Here is an 11,678-nt window from a genome sequence, read left to right as displayed (position 1 = left end):
GATTGTTTAAAAAGTTTAGAGCAGTTTAAAAAAAAAAAAGCCAGTCTCCAGGAGAACACATGCATAAATGATGAATCACAAACATTTTAGGTTAAAAATCCTACTTTAATAACCACACTAAATGAAAAAATACAGCAGTCAAATAGCAAAAATACAGCAGCTGAAATTAAGTGAAGCTAAAAGTGAAGTGGTACACAGAAGAAAAACAATTTTAACTTTATAAATGAAAATGATGAGCTGTAGCTAGGTACCGTCACTCAGAGAAGAGACCTCAAATGACAGGTTCCATCAGATGACCAGCTATACAGACCAGGACTCTTCAGCCAGGGGGAGACAATGGATGGGGGCTCTGGGAAAAGTCTAAATAATCCTAAGTGGGCTGAGAAGGTGAATAGGGATCAGCTAGCCCTTATTTTCTACAAGCAGGAGACATCAAGTGGCAGTCAACACACAGCAGCTGGAAACCAACTCAGTACTTCTCCATACAGCAGATGATGTGCTGCTGTGGATGCTAGAAGGGGCTCAAGAAAAGGGTGAGAAAAAAGAATAGAAGGAATATCCATCGAATTCAAAAGCACTGCTTCTGTCTCAGGCTGCCCCCAGGCGCAGATTGCTGGGCCAGGGGTACCAGGGAGGCATCACTGTGGGCTCACCCTGTTCTTGTCCTCTTGGGGACACAACACAGGAGTAGGCAAGACCTTTAATCTGACTTGAAATAGCCATCCTTATTTTCTGTGTCAGAACCTATTCCATGATCTCAACCGAAGACCAGTTCTTGTGATATCCTTGTAACATGGGATTGGTCTCCAACACACCCAGTTGAAGGGCCTAGACCAGAATTCAGGCTGCAGGAAGGTATATTCATAGGAATGACTAGATCATACAAAGGACACCGATGTCTCCCAGACATGCTAGAACCTCTCCAAGAGGGATGTGTAAGGTGGCAAGTAGTACCACCTGAATCCAGGCTTCCTGGATGAGAACCTTTTCTCTGACAGTCTGGGAAAAGGCAAGATACAGCTGTTTTTAAGGAGCATGACTCCACAAGCTGGATGCTTCCTAGTGCTACTGAACACAAACAAGTCCTTGGACCCCCAATCTGCTGGCTGCAGGAAGGCATGGGAAAAGACATATTACCAAGGACACAGTGCGATGGCCACATAACCACATCCTGTGCTGGTGCGTCCAGGATAGAGCCATGTGAGCTCACAGCCAGAAGTTCACATGGCAGAGGAAGGGCCTGGACACCCAGACTAGCTCAGGTTGACACTGTTAAAATTATGCTTAAACTCTTTAAATCAAAACCAGCCCTTATTTTTCTTGGAAGCTGATGTGTTGACAGTAGCTTTTCCTCATGGGTAACCTGCCAGTGACATTAGACAGACATTTGCATGAACAGAGGGAGGGGAGAAATGTTCTGAGGTGCCTTTGAGGGTTCGGACTCTGGTCCTGGACCAGAGAACTCTAGATTAAACTGTTCTAGATCAAACAAATAGAAAAGGGTTCCTAGACCTCCAAAGAAAACAAAGATAATTTTCAAAGAGGAATTAATTCCATCCTGTCTTAGACACTCATCTTAAAAGGAGACGAATCCCCGCCCCAAAGATGTGTCTCCCTCTCTCCACTGAACTACAGAGGAGGCCTGGCAGCTGCTGGAGACTGCACCCTTGCCTCTGACACTAGAGGTGAGAATGATGAAGGACACAGCAGCAGAGTCCATAACAATGCCAGCCCACACCAGGAATTAACCTTTAAGGTTTGAAATGACACTTTTCTGCCCCAGCAGCATGGCACCTCTACAGCAGACCCGCAGGGGAACATGTTATGGTCGCACAACAGACCCATGACTCGCACAGTGGGATCACAAAGCACCAGCAGAGCCTGGGTGACCACTGCTGCATCCATGGGCCAGGCCCCCTCCCTCCAGAGAGTAAAACAGATCCAAAAGGAAACCAAGCTGGGCCAGAGACAGCATCGCCAGGGCCAGTGGATATCTATCCCTGGCTCAGGAGTGCCGAAGCACTGTCGTATTTCCCATACATCACTTCATATATGTTCTGCAGCAACTCCCAGGGCTCCATAGTAACAACCCCAGCTGCGAGAATGACAGCATTCCCACGGCAGCTCGGCTGGAGCTGCCTTTTTGCATGAACACTTTGCTTTTGTGCATACTGAACATGTGCATTTCTCCCTCTATAGTTCATCCACCCAGAGAAACATTTACTTGACTAATTAGCCTTTTGCTTGTGAATGCCTATGAGCACGCTGAGACTCACTGGGGGCTTTTGCTATTGGAATTCACTTGGAGATTTTGTCCTTTTTTACAAGCCTCCCTAAACTGATGCATTCAGCTCTGACCCCAACGTCAAAATCTCAGCTACCCAGTGTGACCAGTCCCAGGCCAGATGATGTGATTTCGATTTGCTCGCTGCGGGGAACACAACACTTCCAATCAAAAGGCAAGTGCCGAGATGTGGCTGCAGGGGCTCTAAATGGCTGTGGGAGTTTAATACATTTAAGGGATTTTTTGTTCCTAAGGCCTCCTTATGTCTTCATTCCTAAGAAAAAATACATTCAATCAGGCCATTGCATGAACCTTTGGCTGGGGCCAGAGTTTAATCAAAGTTTTCTCCCCACATACTCATACCTTAATTGGCCATGTACAACCACAGCATTCCAATGGTGGGGCAGTTCCTTACCAGTTTGTTTTTTTCTATAGGCTTAACACAATGGACCTTGAAAACTGCCCCTCGGCTAGGTACAGCCATGTCCTAATGGTGTGTACCATGTGCCATTTCTGATCATCAGAAATTAGTTCCAGTGAACGTTCATGGATCAGGAATGCTGTGAATCCTCAGTATGCAGGGGTACAGAGAGAAGAGCTGAAACCACTTTAAACCGAAATCAGGAGTTTAAGGAAGATGGCATGCTCAGCAGGGTTTTTACTCTTTCTCTTTTGTTAAATCCCCCCTTTCCTTTTTGCAGTACTTGGCAAGAAACACAACATCTGCCTCAATGCACCAGGTCAATAGCCTTTTTACTCTTATCGTCTACCTCTCCCAGTAACCCACACTGACTACAAGGGGGGAAATAGCCCCGAACACTCAACAAACTGTACAGTTACAACCTGAGCAAAGGAGCTGGGTGCTGGGTACAAACACACCCTTGTAGCACCTTGAGAAATGAAGCTTCCTTTGCCTTCCTTATCAGTCAAGACTTCTGACATCTTGCAAGCCCAACAAGCCTCTGCTTTCCACCCTGCAAATCCTCTGGAACCCCCATGCATGTGGAAGCGAATGGGCACAAGCAGTTTCTGTGGCCTGCAGCTGCCCCTTAAAAAAACAGCTGGAAACCAAGATGTCTCTATCTGCCCACCCTTCCCAATGCTAAAAATCAGTCCTTTTTACACCCATAAGAAAATGTTCTCCACTCTGCTGTCTGCGGGAAATTCTATGATCATTAAAGCAGCTCTAGTTTTTGATAAAAGCAGAAGGGCATGATTGCCCTTACCCTCTACTCTCAAGGAAAGGCCCAATACACAGGGTATTACCCACCACTTCTCTCCACAGTTCAGAGGCTTTGGTCTGATCATTATCAGCTGAATCGGTATGAGCTGACTGCTCAGGAGTATCATCCAGTTACCTTTGTCTCTCTGCTGTACCAACTGATGATGTGCTTGCTGTCTTCTCTCCAACTTAAAGATGCTGGAATTCTTGGTACCAAGACGTGTGTGACAGCCCACAGGGAGTGCCCGCAGCTCAGCAGACTCCTGCCTTCTGAAGCTGCCCGTGTGGATCACACACTGCAAACAAATGCTAACAAGAAAGGACAAACCCCAGTGTTTTGCTTCTTTTCCACATCAGACATTGAGTCTGGAAAATCTGATAGATGTTCTGTGCATGAGAGACTGACCTAGTGAGCAGAAAAACAAGTGAGAAACCACATGCACCCCAAATACAGGGGGTACATTTGCGTTGCCGAGAAGTTTCTGTCATTCCCATGTTGCCATCCCAGATTCTCAGGCTAGAACATTGCTCCTGCTAATAAATATTTATGCCTTCAGTCTCTCTGCCCTGGGAACAGAAAATCCTATGCTGTTTGCAGATTCACTCTGCCTCAAGCTGTAGCGCACTACGGTATCCTGAGAAATGCAGCTGTAGGCAGCAGGCTTCTGGGGAGGGGACTCTGATGTGCACAGGTGGGTATGTGAAAGCACGATCTCACAGTGTTTTGGACAACAGATCTCCACAGCCTCTAGGTACCACTACAATATAGACTTGAAATACCTATGAACATAAAGTGCTTTCAAAAAACCCACTGGGAACCAAGACGTCTGCCTATGTGAGAAACAGCATAAAAGGAGAGGCTCAAAGGCTGTGAGATTTATAGTGGATCAAGATGAATCCACCATATAGATGAACAATGGTCAGTATATAGCATGTTCAGCAAAAGAAAGTAAAGTGTCATGGGGGGTGTATGGCAGGAATGGAACCTGCAAACCTCACAAAAGACTCTCATGCTCTCCTCCACACCCCTCAGGCTTCAGCTTAAACACACAGTTTTGGAATCCATTATTTCAAGGAAGATATAATCCCCTCAGCAGTTCTAGAGATAAAAGCTAGAAGCTACAACCATCAAGGAACACTATAAAAATGCGGCTGTTCAGAGAAGAAAGGGAAGACTAAGGTGGGATACAATAGCTGTCTGCAAATACCGAAAGGGCCACCACAGAGAAAAAGGGAGGGTTTTTTTTTTTTTTCAGCTTTCTGATCACCAGAATAAGAAACGATTACCTTAAATTGCAGCAGCGTTGCAAGGAAACATCAGAGAAAACCACAGAGGTAAGGCTAAGTAGCTACGCATTTGCCTGATAAAGTTGTGGAATTGCTGTTGCAAGGCAGGGTTAGAAACCGATTTGTCACACAGAAAGTCAACAGAGCTGATCCGGTTTTGGGGCAGCCTGATCTGGATTTGGTGCAAGCTGGGAAGATCCCTGATCTTTTTAGTTCCCTTGCCTCCATCTGTCTTAAGAGGAGAGGAACCTGCTTCTAAGCCAGACTTATTTATGCAGAACACCAGGTTATCCCAGGAATGAGAGGTTCTCCAAACGCCACTGCCAAGGACCATGGCTGGTCTTCACCTTCTCTCTGGGTAAGCTGATGAAAATTGTCTTTTTTTAAGTCTCACATGTTGAAGTAACTCCAGAATCACACGGTGACCAGAGCAGAAAGCTCTCAGGAAGACGTGGTTGTCACTTTTCATCAACATGTGCATGCTGCTGGATCCAGAGCACTAACTGCTCATCTCAGCATCACCACCCTGTACCAAAGTGAAAATAAATGGCATTTTGGTGACACAGCAACTGATGCACTGAAATACATCCTGATAGCTACTGACTCACTTTCAACAAAGCAATAAACAACAACTGTTTATTGACTTTCCACTAGCTCTGCCAATACACCAGTTACAACATTGCTGTTTTTCTTTTCTGAGCAACTGCTGAACAGATCTTATTTAACAGTAACAAATTAGGCCTGCAATATCCACTACGAGATCCAGATTTTGAACCCGATTCATTTACAATTGTAAGACAAACTGGTATTTGAAGCCATTTTTTTTTCCCGCAATTGAAAAGCCAGCAGTGTTAATACCACTGCGTGATTAAAACCTCAAGTCATATTAATTAAATTGCACCAGAACGACACTGAAATGACTTTGTACTGTGTACACCTGCAGCTGGGGTAGCTCAACTCACTGGCAGGTAATGTGAAGTTCAGATCTTTCCTTTGTTTCAAATGGGGCAGAAGACAAGCGTCAGTCTGCCTGCGTGTGCCGCAGTGCCCAGGCTGAAATGGTCCCTTGGAGCCCCAGCCACCAAGGGTCTGCCTGACTGACCCATTCAAGCTGACCAAAATGCAGCAAAGAGAAAGGCGTAAGCTGCGCAAAGGGAACAAGATGTCTCTTTTCTTAATCAAAATTGACATTTGCAGCACAGGGAAGAAGGTCTCTTTTTTTCAGATGATGATGTATGACTAATCCTGGGCGTCTACAGTAACAGAGGAAGCACTAATTCAGTAAATAGACCAAATACTTTGGGAAAGCAACTGAGGAACAAGGAAGAAAAATGGGAGTAATTACATGATTTCCCTCCAAGAAACTAGCAGCCCCCGGTCCTTTCCTTTCAATCACGCTGGAGTATATTTAACATTTTATTTCCCTCCAGGCTCTTCTCACGCACATAAGCCATCACTATTATCACATGCGTTTATAGGTTTGGTATCTTGTGCTAACTTTACATGACTTAAATTGGATCATTAACATTGCAAATTAAAGAAATGCCACACTGCGCTCCCCACTGCCTGCAGCACTTGCGAGAAGCGGCTGGCATGTAATAACTATTTAAACCAGCTATTAACTGAGATATGTTTTCAGGAGGCTTCTATACCAAAGCATTTACTTCCTTGTAAAGGATATATACATGAGGACATTACACCTTTCCTTTTGTACCTCTGATTACCCAGCCACAGGTCTGAGATGCAACATGAGACATACGAGTATTTAAGGCATTAAAGCATCACAAATTCATTGGTAGTTATTGTAAGAGTCAATTTAGCAACCAGCATCTTGCCAAACCAGCACTTCAAAAAACCCCAAACAACTTTACAACTGCTCTTTACACCCTGACTCACAAGGGAGGATACCCTCAAAATTATTAAAAATTGAGAAACGTGTCAGAGCCAAGGTCACAGTGTGTTTGGAGGATGAAGGCAGGAATAGGAGCTCCAGCTCTTGGCTGCATGCTCTAGCCAAATCCTGTAGAAAATTGCAGTGCTCTCCACAGTCCTAGTGTTGCCCACAAGGGACCACAGCAGGATCTTGTAGTGACCTAATTCATGCTTATTGGTTAGTGTTTAGAGCTTCTTTCAAGACTTTTTACTCCTTCAAGACTTTAAAGGAGCCTCACCAAGAGAAGAAGTTTATTTTCAAAGATAGAGTTGAGTTTTCTACCTGAAATGAAGACTACAAGAGACTCTCATGTGTGGTGGAGAGAAACTGTGCTTCCTTGCCATGGACAACCCCAACACCCAGAAAAACTGGCTGAGAAAGTGCAAGAAAAGTGTGCCATCACTGCTGAAATGCCATGGTCATGGGCATATACAAAATGGTTTACTTATCCTCTCTGCATGCTCTTCCAGCTCTACGTGAAAGACGAGATCAAAGTTTGCCTGAAGGAAACACTAAAAACATCGCCCAGTTCTGGCAGATACTGCAGAAATGATACGTTCTGACAAAAATGTCCTGGCACAATACAAATGACAGTAGGAGAGTCCTGTTCCACGGGTGTAAGTTCCCTCCAGTGTCCTGGAGATTGGACAATTGCTTTCATAGGCCATGGACTGGATCCAGCATGGCAAATACGATGTTACTAAGCTTTCAGAGCCTCTGGGTCTAAGAACAATAGCAGGAAAAGCTGGGATGGCTTCACATCCATATTTCAACAGACCAAGGGCTCAATCAGTGGTTCAATGTCACAGCTATTACTAGCATACCTCTGGGGCCACTCGTTCTTTTCCAGATAGCAGTTACGATCCTTTTTTTAAGAAAGGTGGCTGATTTTACATGCTCAACTCCTATACACAGAAGACAAATGAGGTTTTGCTTTTGCTCCTGGAATACCACTGGCACCTTTAATGCAATCCCTGAGATACTTTTCTGAGCTGTTTGATTGCTAATCCTGTTCACTCCTTCTCCAACAATTATTTTTCATCCTGCCTTTCTCCTCCACCTAGTAAATCTCCCTTCTCACAGAGGGCAGGTGTGTCCAGCTCTGCAGGCTCTCTGACTGACGTCTCAAGTCAACGACGAGACCCGCACGATGGACAATGCCACCCACCAAGTGTCAGCCTGATGTCAGATGTTTCTGGAATGAAACTGAGATGTGCACAGACTGCAGAACCTTTTTTCAGCCTCGGGATTCACATCGAAACCCCAGGGATGCCTTCTTCATTGCACACCTGCTTCACATTTGCCAGGTCCATTGCCTTCAACCCAAGGCACCCAGGGCAGGGTGCCTGCTGTCTATACTAGCTGAGTTTGTATGCCTGCACTTTACTCAGTCTGTACTTACAACCCAGGGCATGGATCGATCGTGTAACTGCTTTCAGTAGGGAATCATAGCATCTCCCTTCAGGTACTCAGCCAAAACTGGTGCAGGAAAGGGTTAAAGTCACCACCATGGAAATCTCAACAACTGAGCACCCTGCTTTCTAGGGAAGTTGAAGATCTGAGAATGCTGTGCAGGAAATGCAGTCAGGATGTTGAGGAAAAAGCAAATACCTGTGCATTTGTCCAAGATCAAAGCTACATCTCGCCCCAGGAAGGAGGGATGTTGAGAAAACCAAGGAAAGGAGACAGGCTGTAAGTGGGATCCAAACAAAGCCCTGAAGACCTACCACCCTGGGATGGAGGTTTCAAGAGATTTCTCAGGCATAATAATGGATACCCAGCGGCATTCAAAGGTCTTTACAAAATTTTAAAACATAGACTCTTCCAACACAACCCAGAAGATGAACAGCTGCCCAAGCCTCATGCACCAAGCGTATCTGTCACACTGCAGACAGCTGGGGATCTCAGTGGTGGGTGACAGCTTAGCCTGGACAGAGCAGGGAACTTTGCCACAGCCCATGCCTTCATACCCACCCAGTGCTGCTGCCTGGCCCCACAACCCAGGCTGATGAGTTCAGCCAGGATCTTGGCGGGTAACACTAACAGCTTTGAGAGGGCAGCACCAGGCAGGCAGGACTGCTCTTGTCCTCACCTCGCCATGCTCAGCGTGGCCACCAGCTCAATGTATTCAGCATTTTGGTGTGAGCAAATCCTGAGAGGTCACTTGCCCAATCCTGCAAAGCTGGATCCCAGCATTAAAACCTTACCGTTTTCTGTCCACTAGAGAACAAAGCCACCTAGCTGAGTGCTCAGCAGCCCTTTTCTCTTTAGCACAACGCTTTCAACTTGTCTCAAGAGATGGAGAGCTCAGTCATCAGATTTCCATATTTATAAGGAGAGAGTTTCTGTTTAGCCAAGCTTGTGACAGAAATAACCCTGCAAACAGCAGCAGGAGCAGCAGCATGGCAAACACCTCTGAGGGGTGGGGATGCAAAAGCCGAGGGAGATCTCAAGTCGCTGTCTACCTTGGCAAGGTTTTCCAGCCTTGCGCAGGCAATTGTGAGGGCGCAAATCATTTTGGCTTCTAAAATAAGAGCTCGCCTCGCCCCCGCCCCCCACGCCTGCATCTCCGTGACTAATTAGCATCCAGGGGGATACAGATTCTCTTCTGATAAAGTGCTGTTTGGCTTCCTTCTCCCCTGACACGTTTGTATTAGAAATATCCTCATTATGTGACTAATCAGGGAAGCCGGGATGAAGGCACAAGAGCTGACTTAAAGGGAAATCACTGATTTTTATAAACGTGGCTTACAAATTATAATGTCTCCAAAGGGCAGGGATGCTTCTTCCCCTCCTGATTCTGACAAAAAAGTACAAAATTAAAGTCCCTGAAGAATCTATTTTTATTCCCAGAAGTGGAGCCTTTTATCACCTCCCCTGTCTGATAAGCTTGCTCCCAATTTCCCTGGTTATTGCAGGGCTGCAGTTTATGCACTGCAAAGGTCCTGGAGAGCCTGCTGGTCCCATGCTGGCCGCTGGAGCTGGGCTCAGCAAGGTGTCCGACAACTCCAGCGCTGCCAGATGCTGTGGATGGGAGGTGACAAGCCTGGTTAGTGTTTCACCATGTTGAGCTTAAAAGCCAGCGGCACATAAATTGCCAGCTGCATTCCCAACCATCCCTCGAGAGCATCTGAAGATATTTAGCACTGTAATCTTTCACGTAGCACAGCGGTCTGAGCAAAGACCAGAGCATACCTTAAATATTGAGGAAAACTGGGGTTGGCAGGAGCTGTCTGAAATAAAGGAAAGCAGACACCATTTAGCGGCACAAGGAGAGCATTTTCAGTGGAGAATTTCCTTCCCCTCCGTGCTCCCTGCAATGGAGTTGTTCTCCATCCGGCTCCAGCTTGTGTCCTCGGCATCCCATTGACAGCGCCAGAAAGAGATATCAGGCCAGACGGCTTCCGCCTCGCTTCTTCTTTGAAGGCAGCCCCTTTATCAGACGAAATCAAGCCATCTGTCCCTGGCCTCCTGCAACAAGCCGCAGCAGATTGCGGAGCACAGGAGGATGCACCACACGAGATACGAACAGGAGGTCGAGGGAGCTCACTGAATGCACAAAAAGCCAAACCAGACCCCTGGTTGAACTGGGAAGGGAGATGAAAGGTGACTGCAGCATCACTGCTCTGTGAGACAGGCTCAGGCACATGCACGCCGGCTCTCGCTCTTTATTCGGCTCCTGCCGGGCTACTGCTCCTTCAGGACATGGACCAGCACCAAAGCCCTGCACCAGCGCTCCCAAAGGTCTTGCTGGAAAGCAGACTGCTGTAAGCCATGGAGGATTTTGCCTGCTTTGCTCTCTGATTGTGACTGCCCAAATCTTTACATTTTGACAGTTCTTTTCATTTGCCAAATGTCTACTCTTTGGGGTGAAATTTTGCACTCTGGACATTTATCTCAGTCTGTTTTGAAATATATATATTTTTAGATACAATTAAATATATATTAAAAAATACTTCTTTTTTTTTGTTGTTGGGGGTGTGTGTGCTGGGAACACATTTTGTCACCTTGAGCCCTCCCCTCTAAGTGCTGTCCCTCTCAGCATCTCCAGTTTGCGGCTGAGGCTGATGAGGGCAGAGGACTGGCAGGGGGTGAGCCGGGGGGGGGGGGAGGGACAGCACTACAGCTGGCTAGAAAAGGGGATGGGGGAAACAGACTGGATGGGCAGCCAGAAGGCGAAATAGGAATGGCTTAAAGATACTGCTAGAAGAACAAGTCCAAGAAGATCAGGAAGAGACAGGACAGGAACAGTGAAAGGTGGTCAGTGTTAAAAGCAGTAACAGGGCATAGCTGTCAGACACTTGCAACAGGATGCGCCTCCCTGCTCTGCCAGGGCTTGTGCACATGAAGGACAACCGCTGCCCATTCCTGGTACTTCCCCAGCTGGTCCCAGACTGCCTTTGAGCGAAGCTCCAGAAGCCTTCTTGCAATGAAGAGAAATCAATGGGATTTAGGAACCTAACTGTCTGAGCCCAGCTAAGGCTACTGGCAAGGAGCTATGCGTTCAGACTGCCCAGAGCCACGATGGGCTTTCCTTATAGTCCATTTTCCTTTGTTAAAGCAGCAGGGAACCGAAATTAGAAAAAAAACCCTGGTTTGTCAAGCTCTCAAATACAGCTACCACAGCCTGATTCGAGCCCCTGCAACCTATGTGCTCCAAAACAGTCTTTAATGACACACTTTGGTAAACTCTTTCTCTTGGTAATTCAGGAGCCAGCATGAACCTACGCTGGAGATGAATCAGGTTACACAAGGAACAGAAGCCCATGTACATGATTTCTTGCAGAAGTCACAAGAACAAGGGAGCAGACTGCACAGGAGGAAAGGTGATTGTGGTTATACCACTTGGGGCTGCCAAAGAGAACTGGGACGCTTATGCTCTTACATGAAATGTGGCAAGACTCTAAAACCAGATTTCCCACAAAGGGTCACTAATAAGGTCTCCCTCCTCT

Source organism: Charadrius vociferus, unplaced genomic scaffold, assembly GCF_000708025.1.
Source record: "Charadrius vociferus isolate BGI_N301 unplaced genomic scaffold, ASM70802v2 scaffold37, whole genome shotgun sequence".
NCBI classification, from domain to species: domain Eukaryota; kingdom Metazoa; phylum Chordata; class Aves; order Charadriiformes; family Charadriidae; genus Charadrius; species Charadrius vociferus.
The sequence above is the reverse complement of the archived record's forward strand: the minus strand, read 5'-3'. Positions refer to the sequence as shown.